Here is a 17,383-nt window from a genome sequence, read left to right on the forward strand (position 1 = left end):
AAGGCGGGTGTAGTCAGAACACTACACCTCATGAACGCCTTCTGGGGGTACTAGAGTCAATTCTATCAAGACAACAGTGCCCCCCAGGATTACTCCTGTTGGAACATTGACTCCTTCCCTGCGCACATCCAAGCAGAGTTAGATGCATCATTCACAGCGTCCGAAATAACTTCAGCCTTCAAACAGCGCCATAATAAGAAATCGCCTGGGCCAGATGGCTTAAGCACGGAACTCTACCGAGAGGCCTGGGACTACATCCCACCCATTCTCGTGGCAATATTTAACATCTTCCTTACCACCGGAAATATGCTACGAGAATTTCTGGAATTCCATACCGTCTTCATCCCGAAGACCAACAGGGACCCTTCCATTATTAAGAACTGGCGTCCCATCCGTCTGTCGAACACGGATTACAAGATCCTCGCCCGTGTTCTCACCAACAGACTGAAAATCGGGATGAGGTACATCATCAAAAGTACATAAGTGTATGGTGTTCCTGGTCGATCGATGGAGTTCAATCTCATCCTCATCAGAGAAGTGCTACGTCTGGTTAACATCAAGAACTATTCTATTGCATTGTTGACTATTGATCTCAACCGAGCGTTCGACAGCGTCTGGCATTCCTTTCTCTTCAACATCCTGGAGAAAGTCGGGGTCAGCAGTGGACTCCTTAACATCATCAGAGGAAGCTAAAACAAACGTTCTACTCGCCTCCTCATCAACGGACACCTATCTGACCCCATTAACATCCAGAATGGGATCAAACAAGGGTGTCCCCTCAGTCCGCTGCTTTTTGCTCTAGCCCTTGAACCGTTCCTATGGGCTGTCAATAACTCTCATGCGGTTAGAGGAATTCCACTTCCTCTCACCACGGATGATTCCAAGGTAATCGCCTATGCGGATGACGTGGTGGGCACTCTTAGGGACAACGACTCCGTACTTAACTTCTTCAACATCTTTAAAGAAGTTTAAAGTGTCGGGGCTAACAGCCAACCCCGACAAAACCAAGATCAAGTTGTACGGAGTCTGGGATCTGCACAACATCCCTGCAGGCCTCGTTCCTACTGCCGACCCCCTCACCATCCTGGGGGTCCCGTTTGAAGAACAGCCCGTGCTCAACATCGAACATCTCGACAACAACACCGTCGAGAAACTCAAGGACTGGAAAAATGGACAGCTGTCACACTCCTCCAGGGCTACTGTCATCAAAACCATCTTATGCCCTGCGCTTCAGCACGTCCTGAACATTACTAACATCAGCGAGGTTCAGGAAATCCGGCTCTACAGGAAGCCCCTGAAGTTCTTCTGGTGCAATCTACGCCACGAAGTTGATTTAAATATCCTTCAACTTCCGGAGAAGCGGGGCGGGGGGCTTCAGCCTCCCCTCCTTTAACATCAGATACCTAAGTAATACTGCATTCCATCTAAACAGGGTACTGCAGACAACACATCCCTGAAGGTATCCTGTGCGGTATTTCTTAGGTTTCAAGCTTCACCTTTATGGGATCCCAGTCCACCAGGGTCCCAAGGCGAACATTGTTCCAGAGGACTACAACAGAGTGTGGCAGCTTATGCAACAACTCCGCTCGTTGGGTGTGAACATCGCCGCGATCCGCAACAGTTATACCTGGTACAACCATTTGTTTAACATCCTTCGTACCGATGTTCCGGATCTGGGGATCAATAACAACGAGATCCTCTTCGGCCACCTCTCCAAACATCGAGGCTACCCGTCGAGAAAGGACCTGGCATGGAGGATTGCGTACGGACGCCTTCCAGTCAACACCAACATCTGGCGGTTCAACATCACCCGGCACTCCCTGTGTGACTTCTGCGGGAGCCTGGACACCGTGGAGCACGCCTTCCACTGGTGTCCCATTTCCATCTACATCTGGAGGAGGCTAAGCGTCGAGCTCCGCATCCCCCTTCCTACTGCAGGAGCAAGCATCTTCCTGCAGTCGCTTCCCCAGCCAACAACAAGCAGAAGTTAGTGGTATTTATTATTAATAAGTTCAAATACCACATCTGGAAGGTAAAAAAGAAATTTTCTAATCGTACTAATCCTCCCAATCTGTTGGATTTCTCTGGGATCGTTCTTTACATGTTCTGCGGTTCCTTAAGGAGATTTTTACATCTCGAAAGGGAGGCTCTGGGTGACACCACGTTTAAGATCAAGTGGTGTCTACCTCCAATCCTGTGCAATGTACAGCTTAGTACAGCTGTAACTTAGTACAGCTCCACTCTGAGTCATTTCCTTGGTCTCTGCGTAACCCCTGAGGTCTGTTCTGTTCCCTAGTCTCCCATGGAGGTAGTTCGGAGGATAAACCCAGGTAGCGCAGGCCTACTCGAGGCGGGCTGCCCTGAAAGGGCGGGTCACCTGGGCACCGGCTACCTCCGTGGTCTCTTCGATCTTGTGAGCCAGGCGGCAAGGTGGGGTGAAAGAGTATCATCTGATAGCGTGGAGCTAGAAAGATGTGAGATATGATCTGAGGCCTACACTTCCTTTTTCCTACTCCCCACCTCCCCACCCATCCTATTCCCTCTCCTCTCCTTTTCCCCTTCCCCATCCCCCTCATTTCCCCACTTCAACCTCACTGTCACTTCCCTTTCCTTCTTTCTCTTTTCTATTGGGGAACTCTGACCCCACTTCTTTTCAGTAGACCAATGAAGAGATTCCCCTCACCTTCACCCCTCCTGAGCGGAAAGCTGAGTAGCTGCGGAAAGCTTGCCGACATGCGTAGCAAGAATTTCTCCTTGCTATACGTGCCACATGGATCAAAGCTGCAGCTATAATGCATCCAGAGTTCTAGAAGAAAGGGCCGCTGGTGAATTTACGTCAGTGTATAAGTCAGTGTAAGAGTGCTTCTTTTTAAGTAGAACAAAAGAATAGCCGCCATTAAAGAAAGTACAGTGAGGAGATCCGAGTATCGAGATAAGAAGGTCCTAAATCCACCAGATAAAGCAAGAACGGTAAGCAGAAACCTTTTGTATTAAGTTAGTGTAACCGTGGAGGAAGGAGAAACTGAACTTTGAGAAAACAGCCAATTTCCGTGCAGTATCTAAAGAATTGTCTGCATTTGGACAATTTGTCTACATCTAAAGAATAAAAGGCATCTTAGGCTTGAGCCGAATAGGAAACCGAGGCTTCGGACTGTTTGTGTCGAGAGAAGGAAATAAATGTCATTATGTTAAAGTTTAATTTGAATGCTAACTAAAAAAAATTTTTTTGGGGGGGGGGAGAAAGTTTGAAGCATAAGAAGGAATGTTATCTCATGAAATCTATGCCCGAGTTATAGAATTGGCATATATATATATATATGTAATATATATGTGTGATAGTAATGGGTAACTTAGTACAAATTAACAGAGTCTGAGGATAGGTATATAAAGAAGTGTAAGATTTTTATCAGTATAAGGAATTTTAGTGTAGAACCTTTTGAATGTGTTAACTTAAGAAAAGGGAGGGACCTCAGACTCTTTTAGAATTGAAGGTTTAACTAATATGTATCTCTGTTTGTGTCAAAATAAATGTATCTTTTTATGTGTAAACCAAATGGGTTTGTCATGTTTCTGTGGATTGAATTACCGCTTGGAAAATCCCGAACCGTGTATTAGAGGGAAATCCATTAGTAACACAAGAAACGGGACCACGACTGCAAACTTCATGATCCCTGCATTTTCTTTCTAAGTAATCTAGGATAGTATATCAGAATTCAGTTGCCGAATGGCGCAGTTATAAAATAATAAATTTGTCGGTAAACTAAATAATTGATAATAAGTAACATAAAATAAGATAAAGATAAAATAAAAAAAAATAAGAGAAAGCCGAAAGATATAACATTACTTTATGCCTGAAGAAAAATGATGTACCAACAACATGGAAGAAGACTACCCTAATTCTGATACATAAGAAAGGTAAGATAGATGACTTGACGAACTACCGACATATCAGTTGTTTACTAAGTGTTTACAAAAGTCTTACCTCATAGGTTTTGTGTGCCTCTAGACATAGCACAACCAAAAGAAAAAGCTGGCTTTCGAAGGGGTTTCAGTACAGTGAACCATATTCAAGTTGTACAGCAGATTATTGAACGGTGTAATGAATATCAGTTACCACTATGTCTTGGTTTTATTGACTATGAGAAAGCCTTTGATTCACTTAAAATTTGTGCAATACTCAAAGCATTACGAAACCAACAAGTGGAAGACCCTCACATCAAGACCGTCAAATCAGCATTTGATGCAACCAATTCCACAGCAGCAATTCATTTCAATAGAAACATCTCTGCTGTGGGTATACAGAGAGGCATAAGACAGGGCGACACAATATCCCCAAAACTAGTCACAGCATGCCTAGAAGAAATATTCAAACTTCCTGATTGGGAAGGGAAATGTCTGAAGATAAATGGAAGATATTTAAGCCTTTTACACTTTGCAGATGACACAGTTATCGTTACTTCAACTGTGCATGAATTACAGATTCGTATCCATGAACTCCAAATTGCTAGCAAAACATCTGGCATAAAGATAAACCTAAAGAAGATCCAAGTTATCTTCAATAGCTATGTCCAAACAGAAATAATAAAAATTAAGAATGAGGAAAATAAACAAATAGATAATTACATAAAGTTAGGACAACGGATATCAATGGAACAAAATGTAATGGGCGAAACTGTAAGATGTACGATGCTTGGGTGGAAAGCATTAGGAAAACTACGTTGACTATTCAAAGGCCAACTACCATTATGCCTGAAGAGAAAAGTTTTAACCAATATATTCTTTCTATACTGATATATGGCTGTGAATCATAGAGACTGAATGCAAAGGAAATTCAAACATTAAGAACAACACAATTTAGTATGAAAAGAAGTATGCTTGTTATCACAAGATTGGATCACAAAAGGAATACATGAATAAGAAATCAAACCAAAGTCTCTGACATCATAGGAAAAGTGAAACATCTGAAGTGGCAATGGGTTGGGCATATTGCTGAAAGACAAGATCAACGATGGACAAAAGAAGTACTGGATTGGATTCCACGAGAGGAAAAACGACCACGACGCCGACCTAAATTACGGTGGATTGACGATATCATCAGATTTGCAAGAGTGACATGGAAAAGGAGAGCCATGGACAGACAGTTTTGGAATAATCTTGGAAAGGCCTTCATCCAGCAGTGGATCGGCAATAGCTGATAATGATGATGATCATGATAATTGGACAATCATAAATTATTATTCATATCCTATAACCGTATACCAATATCATGAATACAAGTAATTTGCATAACCATGGAGTCGCATTGTTCGATACTTAACATCGATATCTACATTGATTTATTCAGATAAAATAAAAAATACATGTTAGCAACATTTGTGCGTATCAGACTTGGGTTCTGTTCTGCTGTAGCCAGTGCTGAATTTAGACTTGCTGAGGCCCTAAGCTATACAAAACCCAGAGGCCCCCTACTGTTTTAAATTACATCTGCTGGTCTCAGAAAAATTTAAAATATATACGCCTTTTTAATATATGAAAATATATTGTCTTTTAATTTTTATTTAAAAAAATAATAAAGTATTATTATTAGTATTATTATTCCTGACACCTCCAAGGAGTCCGAAGACTTATCACGGGAGGACACCTACAACTGTCTCAACCACTACACCGAATCTCTACTACGAACCACCTCCATCAGCGCCATCTACCGCCCACCTCCACCACAACTAGTATTTTTTGTCTGTAAATTGCATGTGTTCTGAAGGGCCGATTTGTCTGTATGCGGGATGAAAAACCCTGCTACCTCCGTATGAGATCGGCTAACTCAACTTCGATTGAAATTGTCCAGATAATTTGTATGCGTTTACAAAATCACAGAAATAATTATATAATTAAAGGGTTTTAAAAACGACAAATAAGGTTCAAAAAAGAAGACAAAATAACTCAATCACTTTTACAATGCGCCAAAATTATTTTAATGTTATATTTTGTATATTTAAAATTATTTAGAAATTATCATCGTCATATGTCTGACTTCATTTGAGTGATTTTTCTACGAATATTTTTTATCTCTTTTTACATATTTTTTTGTTTTTTTTATTTGAGGCCCCAGCAGATTGCGAGGCCCTAAGCTGTAGCTTTTTTAGCTTATCCGTAAATCCGGAACTGGCTGTAGCGTTAGTTTTTGTTTTTCCTGTATGCTAATCACTTTGTTATTGAATGCTGGTGGCTTAAATTTGATATTTTTCGAAGTTTTAAATCTTATTTTTTAAAGCTTTAAACTATGCTTGCAATGTCAAAGAGGAGAAATTGCAGTCTTAATTATGATCCAAAAAAATATATAAAAAAATCAGCTAATGCCTTTTTATTCCAGTATAAGGAGTAGGCGAGGCCGTTTTAGCCCTAGCTAATTTTAGAGACTAAGTGGGCAGTTCAATCTCTACTGATAGCCAATCAAGATAGCTGGCCCAATGCTGTCATCACTAATTAAGCGGCATACATTGAAGAGACAGCTCAACAAGTCACGTCATGACTCTAACACAATATATTTAATGTCTGAAATAGTGTGGGCTATGTGGTCGATTTTCTTGTGTTTACAGAACGAGAAACCCGTGTTCCCGTGCCGAAGATCGACTAACTCGGAAAGCAGTCGAAAAAAGGCTTTAAAAATCTCCGCTATATTCGCAGACTAGATTCGAAACGCAGTCTTCCTTCATGCTGCCAAGCGACGTGGTGCAAACGCCACATCCACTGAGCTACACAGGCTCTGACGATCTCCAGAAAGAATTCGAACTTACTGAACTGGACAAGTTGTGTAGCGATGGAACATAAGTGTCATGTCTACATTGTAATGCCTTTTTTCCCCATTGCTCCTGAACTCAGAAGCGACATCAACGTATATCTACGTAGCCAGAAACATAAGGATGCTGAAAAGACTCTAGCTTCAATTAAAAACACCAGCTCGTTTATGGTGGGACGAGATGGTGGTAGTGAAAGCGATAAAATTGTAGCAAGTGAAGTTCTTGTTGCTTATCATTCTGTTCGTCACGAACAAAGTTTTCGCGAAAACGACTTCTTGTCGACATTCATAAATAAAATTTATGAACCAAAATATTCTTCAGCACGTACCAAATCAGAAGCAATAATTGCCAACGTTTTATCACCACAAATATTGGGCGAAGTAATAAAGGATTTGAATAAAACAAAAAACATTGCAGTCACTTTACATGCATTAAACAAAGACATCAAACTTTTTCCAGTCGTTGTGCAGTACATTTTGCCAAATTGTGGTGTTCAAGACAAAATTATAAATTTGTTTCCTTACGTGGCGAAATATCTGACCTACAGTGCTATGTTGAAGGAAGTGACAAATTTGCCTTACAAAACAAAATTGTTGCTTTGTGTGCAGATAACACGAACACCAATTTTGGTAGTTGCAAAGGACTTGGAAAAATTAATGTGTTACAAAAACTTGAAACAAGGAAATAAAACAAGGGAGGTATACAAAATGATCAGAACCATTAATAGAAAGTGGCAACCAAAACAGGCGACAATTAAAGATGAAAAAGGCAAAGTATTGATGAATAAAGAAAAAATTGTACAGCGTTGAACAAGATACTTTATTGAGTTATATGAGGAACAACTAGATTCAGATAGCATTGGGAAACTGACTGAAGAATTGAAGCAGATATCACCACTAGGTAATGGGCATGATATGGACATTTTAAGAGAAGTAGAAAAAGCAATAGGACGGCTAAAACACAACAAGAGTCCTGGTAACGATAACATTACTGGAGAAGTGATTAAATATGGTGGTGACAGTATGGTTACAGAATTGCACCAGCTATGTAATATGGTATGGAAAGGAGGGAAAATGCCAGAGGAGTGGGTGAAATCAATATTAGAAACATTATACAAGGAAGGAAACAAGCTAGAATGTAAAAATTATAGAACAATTGCCTTAATCAGTCACCTTGGTAAAGTGATGATGATCGTATTGACAGAAAGACTGAGAACACAATTGGAAGCATACCTTGCAGACGAGCAAGCAGGATTTAGGAATGATAGAACTACAATTCAACAGATTTTGACAATGAGGTTAATAGTAGAGAAAGCTTGGAGAATTTCTGGTCAATACAGTATTGACCAGAAAGTGACATTAGCAGTTTTGAAATCCTATGATATTGATAAAAAAACGAATAGCTATATTAAAAGATGTTTATCAGAATGCAGTTGCAGCAGTTACAATAGGGGATGATTTGGGGAAATGGTTTAAAACAAGCACAGGTACTAGACAGGGAGACCCAATATCACCAAGCATTTTCATCGCACATTTAGAAAGAGCAATGGACAAATTGAAGGAAGATGCCAAAGGAATATCTGTACACGGAATGAGAATTAACAATCTGAGATTTGCAGATGACATTGTTATTATGGAAGAAGAAGAAACAGAACTACAAAAAACATTGAAACTGATAAATGAGGAAGGAAAGAGATTTGAACTTGTTATGAACTTGGAAAAAACAAAGACAATGGTATTTGGTGAGAAGAACATGAAACAAAAGATACAAGTGGATGGAACTGATATAGAAAATATAGAACAATTCACATATTTGGGAAGTAAACTGATATCTGACTTGGACTGTAAAAAAAGAAATAAAGATCAGGATTGCAAAGGGAAGAACAAATCTGAAGGCCATGGATAACATCTGGAAAAGTAAAGTGATCAGTCTGCAAACAAAACTAAGACTACTGGAAACATGCATCTTCAGCGGTGTACTGTACGGATCCGAAACGTGGGTAATAAATAATGAATCAAGAAAAAGAATTTTGTCATTTGAAAGAACTTGTTACAGGAAGATTCTAAGAATAGCATGGGTACAGAAAATCACCAATGAAGAGCTCTATCAGAAGATACAACCAAAACAGGATCTAATGCATAAGATTATAAGACGGAAGCTGCAATTATTTGGACACATCTGTAGAATGAGTGAGGACCGGAAGATAAAGACATTTATGTTTGGTATTTTGGATGGTTTAAACAGAAGAGGTAGACCATACAGAGAATGGATAGACGATATAAAAGATTGGTGTAGAATGGGTGTACAAAAACTGCGACACTGTGCACTGGACAAAGAAAGGTGGAAGAAGATAGTGAAACAGGAATCAGACATCAATGGGCAGTGAGCCCATGGTTCGTGATGATGATGATGATGAGAAACTTGAAACTGAACTGAAGAGGGAGATTATAGATACTGGTTGCGGGGCACACATTATACTGTCGACTGTACCAATTGATATTGAATGTTTTGCAGTGAAGGTATACAAATACTTCAATATATAGTAAACCCTCGATTTTACGGACTAATATGGACTACTGGGTGTCTGTTAAATCGAACGTCCGTTAAATCGAAAATTTTTTAAAATACAAATATCTGTAACATTATACTGTACTGTATTAATATCAATATGTTAAATAATATGTTTCTTTTAACTTTGTCAAATGCTTTTTCAAAGTCAATAAATGCAATATGTGTTTCTAAATTATATTCTCTTCTTTTCTCTATTATTAATTTTAGGCAGAAGGCTGGGTCTATACATGATCGTCCTTTTCTAAATCCATTTTGTACCTCTAGAATAAAGTTTTCGGAATATTTCATTAGTTTGTTATTTAAGATTCTGCTGTATATTTTGTAACATGAATTTAGTATACTGATACGTCTATAGTTTTTAGGGTCATCTCTATTACCTTTCTTAAAGATAGGAATCACAATTGCTTTTTTCCATTCTATTGGGGGGGATACCAGTTGAGTAAATTTTATTTAAAAATAATAAGAGTCTTCCTTTGAATCTTGTTCCTGCGTACTGATATAGTTCTGAACTTAGCTTATCTTCTCCAGGTGATTTTCCGTTTCTTGTTTCTTTCAGGCTGATTTCTAATTCTTCTTCAGTTATTTCCTTTTCATTTTCGTTAATTGTTTGCCAGTTGTCTTTTTTAAAATATTTGTCTGTCCATAGTTCTGTGTAGTAATTTAGAAATTCTTCTAATTTCAATTCAGTGTTTAATTTTATGTTTTCTTTGGTATCTGCATTTAGGTGTTTGAAAATCTTATATACATTGGGTCTTATTTTATATAAATCATGTTCTAAATTAGAAACAAATTTATTCCATGATTCTCTATGTCTTTTTCTGACTTCTCTTTTAGCTATGGCTCTTATTCTTTTATATTCTATTTCATCTTCTAATCTTTTACTGCGTAACCATTTGTGATAGGCTTCTTTTTTCTCTTTGATTATTTCTTTGATTGTATCATCCCAGATCTTCAGTTTTTTTCTTTGATTGAATTTTTTTGGTCTTTCCTAAGCTTTCATTTGCTGCTGCATTTAGTATCGTTTTTATATTAAGCCATTCTATTTCTATTTCTTCATTTTGTTTTATTTTATCTAGATACTGGTTAATTCTTTGTTCACATAGCCATTGTACATTTGTGTCATTCAATAGTCTAGTTTTAGAAACAAATGTTTCAATTTTTCTTTCTGTTCTTGTTACTTGTAGCCATTTAGGTGGTAATCTTAATTTTATTTTAACAAGGAAGTGGTCACTGCTTATTTCATATACTCTGTGAACTCTAACATCTAGTGAAAATTTTTATGTCTTTTCATTTAATATGAAGTAATCCCTTATTGATTTCCATCCTCTTGCTGCCCAAGTATATTTATGTATGTCTTTATGTTTATAGAAGGAATTTATTATTTTTAGGTTATTATAAACTACAAAGTCGATCAATTTTTTACCATTTCTGTTTAGAGTGTGTTCTCCATGTATTCCTATATTATTATTAATTTTCGTGTTTCCAATTCTTGCATTTAAGTCTCCTGCTAAAATTATGTAATCATTTTTATTTATTTTATTAATTAATTTATTATTTAACATATTAAAAGAAAGACAAATACCAAATAATATCCTAAAAGCTGTCACAAGTATATATAAAAATAATCAAATACAAATAAGATTAAATCATGAGCTATCATATACAAGAGAGATAAACCAAGGGGTCCTACATGGATGTCCCCTCTCAGCAACTCCTTTTAATATCTACTTAAATGAAATAATAATAAAATGGAGTAAAAATTTACATCAAGGAATTAAACTTTCACCTACAGTTAACTTAAACACTCTCCTCTTTGCAGCTACCAAATAATAATTAAAAATTCTGAAGATAACTTACAGAAAGCTATTTTAAATCTAAATGAGATATCCAAAGATTATGGTATGATAATATCAACGGAAAAATCAAAAACTATGGCCTTTAAAGGACAAGATCCAGCAAGAACTAAAATAGTATTAGATAACAAGATCTTAGAACAGGTGAATTCATTTAACTACCTAGGATGTATGATCACTTATGAAAATGAAAAAGATATAAACATAAAATTTGCAAAATATTTAAAAATAACAGGAGTAATTAACTCTATATTTAAACCAAACCTAGTTCAAAAACAAACCAGGCTAAAAGTATACAATACATTAGCCCTACCGGTCTTAATGTATGGAAGCGAAATCTGGACAATAAAACAAAAAGACAAACAAAGATTAACAACAGCAGAAATAAAGTTTATGAGAAAAACTGCAAAGTATACCCTATTTGATCACAAAAGAAACGAAGATATTATGAAAAAATATTAAACCAAGAACCAGTAATTGAAAAAATTAAAAAATATAAACATAGATGGATGGAACACGTTCAAAGAATGAAAACAGAAAGATTACCAAAACGAGCCTTAAAGTACAAGCCATTAGGAAAAAGAAAACCAGGACGTCCTCTTAAACGATTCAACGATGACTTCTAAGGCCGGAACAGGCCATACTAGGCCTAAATTCTTGATACGTATGATGATGATGATGATTAATATCAATATTAGCACTGTGATGACAAAAAAATGTTTTACACACAATTTTTAACACAATTTTCACACATTTTAGATAAGTTAATGTGAAGTTAATATTCGAGTTGAGGCTCTTGGTTTACGCAATCCTGCTTTGAAAAAAACTATCACGTTTTTTTTAACTTTTGAATTCTGCTGTTTTTTATAATTAACTCCCTAAAATTACGAAAATGTGTATAATATAACTGCCGCAGAAAATCAACGCCACACAACAAAAGAACCAATTACAGTGCGATTGGTATGATCACGTCGTAATCATTTGCTGAAAATGTTTTAAGAGCGATGACTCATTTGTGTTGGCTAAATTCTACAGTGTTTTTCCAACATATGATGACCTATTCACCAAAAATTTGTTAAAAATGACAGGAAATTAATAAAAAAAATAACCTGTTAATTTAATATTAAGCAAATCTTGGTTAAAAACATTTTAAAATTAACAAGGTGTTAATTTTCACATGTGACATACGGACCGGAAATTTTGTCCTAATTTCCGGTCTGTAATTAAATCCGAAGTCCGTTAAATCGACGGTTTACTGTATACACAGTCAGAGTTGAAGAACTGAAAAACTTTTGTGACTTTGCAGGAAACAATTGTTAGAACATGGATATAAAAGATATTTATCCTTGGGTGTCCATCAATTGACAGAATTTTAAGCATGTTTGGTGTGCTTCGTTCTTATTTTCTTTTCTCAAGAAAAATGCCCTATTCTGTTGCGAAAATTGTTCGAAGATCCCTGAAATTGTTGTGTCATTTGCAAGGGATCAAGTATCTACGTTTTAAACATACATTAGCTTAATTGAAAAGATAATATTTCAGCTACAGAAGTAGCTATGAACATTGAAATTCTTGTACTCGTGATCAATTTAGATCCCGGAAAAAGTGAAGTATTTTTAACTACTGATGTCAAAAAACAACTGAAAATGTTAGTAGATTCAGGAGAAACTATTGAGGCTAAGTTTTTTTAGGTAATTGAGAATTCTATGAAACCAACTTAGAATATGCCAAAAAATGGAAGTGCAATTTAGATAACACTGAGAAGTTCAAGTGGGTGCTACTAAGGAAGACACCTGAATTGAAGGAAATACCGGATAGTATAAACTAGGAGCGTATCACAAACAGAGAAACAGAAGAAACTCGTGTATTCGATCAATAGACCTTCATAAAAAGTATAATTGTGAGGCAATCGGATACATGAAATAAAGAACATTCTTGTATCTGATAGATAAGTACAGATTTTTTTCTGAAATGATCGAAAAACGCCTGGACTTTCAAGACTTTTGTAATATTGTAGGTTTTGTACTTCCAGGAAGTACAAAACCTGTTGAGAGAATATTTTCTGTTATGAACAGTATGTGGTCAAAGGGGAAATCTAGATTGTGTTGAGACAATGAAGGCTCTTATAGTTGTAAGACAAAATTGTGTCATGGAGTGTAAGATGTTCTATGATAAGGTGTGAAAAGACCGAAATTTTCTGGTAAATATCACGTATTTACCAGCAAAGTAGAAATATTCATGCTACGATCGCGGTGAAATATTGTCTCCCTCTACGTATACCTAAATTTTTGTATGAATTTTGCCACTGAAGAATAATTGTAAGCTCAAAATGTTTATGCAATAAAACTTTTTATTACATAATCATCTCATTTTTTCATGATTACAGAATATTATTACATAACCCCATTCCATTTTTGTCTCAAGGAAATATGGTGATACTACCTCTAGGCCACTTGAATATAGAGGAATATGGATTCGCATCAATTACCTTGGTATACCATAACGCAAATCACACGTTCGGGTGGGTACAATGCTATGCAATATGGGAAGGGTCACTACACAGACCAGTTTCGAGTCTGTACAGAAAAGTGAAAAACATGTTCTACATCTATATCAAATCCAGAGATTTTTAATAATAATAATTCACCTTTTTTACTTCTTATAATGGGAAATATGTGACTTCTACATTAATTCAACCTTGGTATTTGATTTGAGAGTCAGTTAATACTTGGTTCCAGTTTATGTTAGTCATCATCTCTGGTTATTCACTTTACACTACATAGTACTCAGAGACTCTTTTGAACTTGTTTTTGGATTTTGGATCGTCATTTAATATCACATCAGCTCTCCAGTCTTATGTAGTTTCCGTTTCTCTCTCGCTTGCTCTCTATTTTAACGCTAACCTACAAAGCAGGACCGAATGATAGATCTCAACTGGGACCATCTGGACTATAAACTGGTGCTGAAGTTGGATGGCAGACTAAGATTTTTCTGGGGAAGAAATGGCAGCACCCATTCCTAAGTGGAATGCCCAATCTATCCTCTGATACACAAACACCAGACCAACGATAAAACAGGAGCAGACGATACGAGAACTAGTGGAGAACCAATCGGTTTCAAGCAAGTCAGTCACAAAAAAGATGCAAGAAGAAAACAACACATGGAAACACAGAAACGCCCATTAATGCAGACACTGTACATTGTGTTGCAGAGATCATAGTCAATGCCTCCTCGATGTTACACTCAAACGCTGACCACTTTGCAGGGAAAAAAAATCTCATCTGCAAGAAGAAAGGATCCAGGCGCTGGTATCACAGGAGGCTAGCCCCTGAAGACCGAAAATCAACACAGCCACTAGTTCAGCCTGACAATCACTGAGAGACCATCAGAACCAAAAGTGAGAAACGAAATTTCTCTTCCATAAACACATCGAATATCACGCAGTATAAATTGTGACAAAGGTTATCATAATGGACTGCAAAGCCTCCCACTAATCAACAGTGAAAGGGGTTCAGTCTGTCATGATGCCCAAAAAAGAGAGACGTTCGCTTTGTTCAGAAAAATGATGTAGACCTTGATTTCGTCAAGAAATTTCTTGCCGGTGTACACGGTGAACGCAAAAATATGCCAAATGATACCAATCAACGTCATCCACTGAAATACAAGAATAGTTGATAGACAAAAGAACAGCAAAGCAGGCAAGATGGGACTTCCAATAAGGTCATCAAACAATTACGAGGGTAGTCAGAAACGATCTTGGCCTCGACCATAGATGGCAACACTATCGGCAAGATTTTTTTTTGTCTAAGTTGGTACATCTGTCATTATCATCCATATAAAATTAGAAGTCATTCTATCAAAGCTATATCCCTTGAAAGGATAAAACGGAGTATCGTGCGATTATCAAATTCTTTGTAAAAGAAGGTTTAACGCCAAAAAGAATTCATTCGCAGTTCATAAACGTTTATGGGCATTCTTCTCCTTCGTTTTCGACACTTCAGAAATGGGCTGCCGAGTTTAAACGTGGCCGTACCAGCCTCGAAGATGATCCACGTGAAGGACGTTCAAAAAGTGTAACAACACCAGAAATCGTTGATTAAGTGCACGATATGGTATTGGATGACCTGCAAGTCAAAGTGGTGCGTGAAATTGCTGAGACTATAGGCATTTTAAAAGAACGTGTAGGATATAATTTGCATGAAGAATTTTTAATGAAAAAGCTTTGCAGAAGCTTTTTCATTAAAAAATCTTTGCGTTTTTAATCTGATGTGAAGAATGGGTGCCGCTCTTCTTCACATCAGATTAAAAACGCACTCTAATGAAATCTCTGAACAGCTTGGAGCATTTTAACAAGAATAAAATTGATTTTGTGCGACAATTTATTATTATGGATGAGACTTGGATTCACTATTATAAGGTAAAAACATTCGACAGAGCCAGTTTTTCAGCGCCAAAGAAACAAAGTCGGTTCCATCAGTACAGAAATGAAGTTTTCTGTACAGACAGGAAAAGTCATGGCATCAGTGTTTTGGAATACTAGAGGCATGTTGTTTATTAATTATCTTGGAAAAGGGTAAAACAATAACCAAGGAATATTATTTATCTTTTAATCGGACTTGACCAAAAAATTTGTGAATTTGTGAGAAAAATTATATTTTTCAATAGAAAAAATTTCTATAGAAAATTTTTTATTAATTTTAAAATATTAATTCTTTATAAAATTAGAGAATTAATTAAAATTAGTAAATTAATTAGAATTAATTAATTAATTAATTCTAAACAAATTAGAATTAATAAAAATTAGAGAAAATTTAGAGAATTTTTCTATAGAAAAATTTTATTTTTCAATAGAAATGTTTTCTATTCAAAAATCGAAATAATTAAAAAAATTAGCTAATGCCTTTTATTCCCTTATAGGGAGTTGGCAAGGACTTTATACCCTATCTGGCTTTTGGAGACTGAGTAGGCAGTTCAATCTCCACCAGTAGCCAATCAGAGATAACTGCCCATGTCTATCCTATCACTAATTATAGATACTGCTGATGAAGATGCCAGCAAACAAGTACTGCCATCTCTTGGTACCTAACCTTAACAAGATATGTCACTTTCTGAAAAATGTGGGTATCACGGTCGGTTTTCTTGAGTTTACTGGAAGAAAAATTGGAGTTTCAGGGAGAAAAAACCTGCTTGCACATGCCAGAGGTTGACTAACTCAGGAGCCAGTCAAAGAAAGGCTTAGAAAAAGTTCCTCCAGTCAGCAACTAGACTTGAACTTAAGTCAAATTTAGGGCATCTAAGCATAGAGGATGCAAGCGCCACTTCCACTGAGCTATATAGGCCTATAGAAATAATTTTGAAATTATAATTTTGTTTTTCAATTTTAGGCCGAGAACGTTTCAGACCACCCTCATATTTCACAAAATCATTATACACCTTCTAGTAGATTTCAATACTTTCCATCACTTTGAAAAAAAGCTGCCATTATCTTAATTTTTAAGATTGGAATGCAAAGCGGGTCCCTCAGAAATACCAGATAGTCACTGCAGTTTCCTGCCTAGGAAAGATTGCGAACGAATTATACTGACAGAAATGCAAAAATTCGTGAGTCGAAAACCTCATACCCGATGAGCAGTTTGGATTCTGAAAGAATCACTGCACTGTAAAATATATCGTCTGAGTGTCATGGAGCATATCAGTGTGGGATAGAATTGGAGTCGTCACACAGGTTCTGTCTCTCTCTCTCTCCAATCTAAAGCAAATAAAGAAACAGGATAACTTTATCCATTACTGCGACACAATGGACTAGGCATGGAAAATAAGCCTCTCGTATACAAAACAACATACGAATCATCCAGCTCGGGACACACAGCAAACGGGAACGTCAAAAATAAATAAATACAAATCAAACAAAACAAGTGCATCCTCATGGTTGTGCAATTCACGGTTCATGAGGAATGCACAGACTCAGCAAGAAGCAGATATTGCAAACATTGAGAAACGGTTGCAAATTTTTGCGAAAGCAGCCACCCACTCTAACTCTAACCCATTCATCTGCCAGGTAGTGGACTACAACGAAGACATGTCGTCAAGACACAACATCCTAAAATTGCACTGCAGGTAAGTGCAATAATACACTGCAGGCTTAAAGTAAACCGTAAAATAATC

Source organism: Typopeltis vanoorti, chromosome 1, assembly GCF_054136105.1.
Source record: "Typopeltis vanoorti isolate ZY-2024b chromosome 1, IOZ_Tvanoo_1.0, whole genome shotgun sequence".
In the NCBI taxonomy this organism is placed as follows: domain Eukaryota; kingdom Metazoa; phylum Arthropoda; class Arachnida; order Uropygi; family Thelyphonidae; genus Typopeltis; species Typopeltis vanoorti.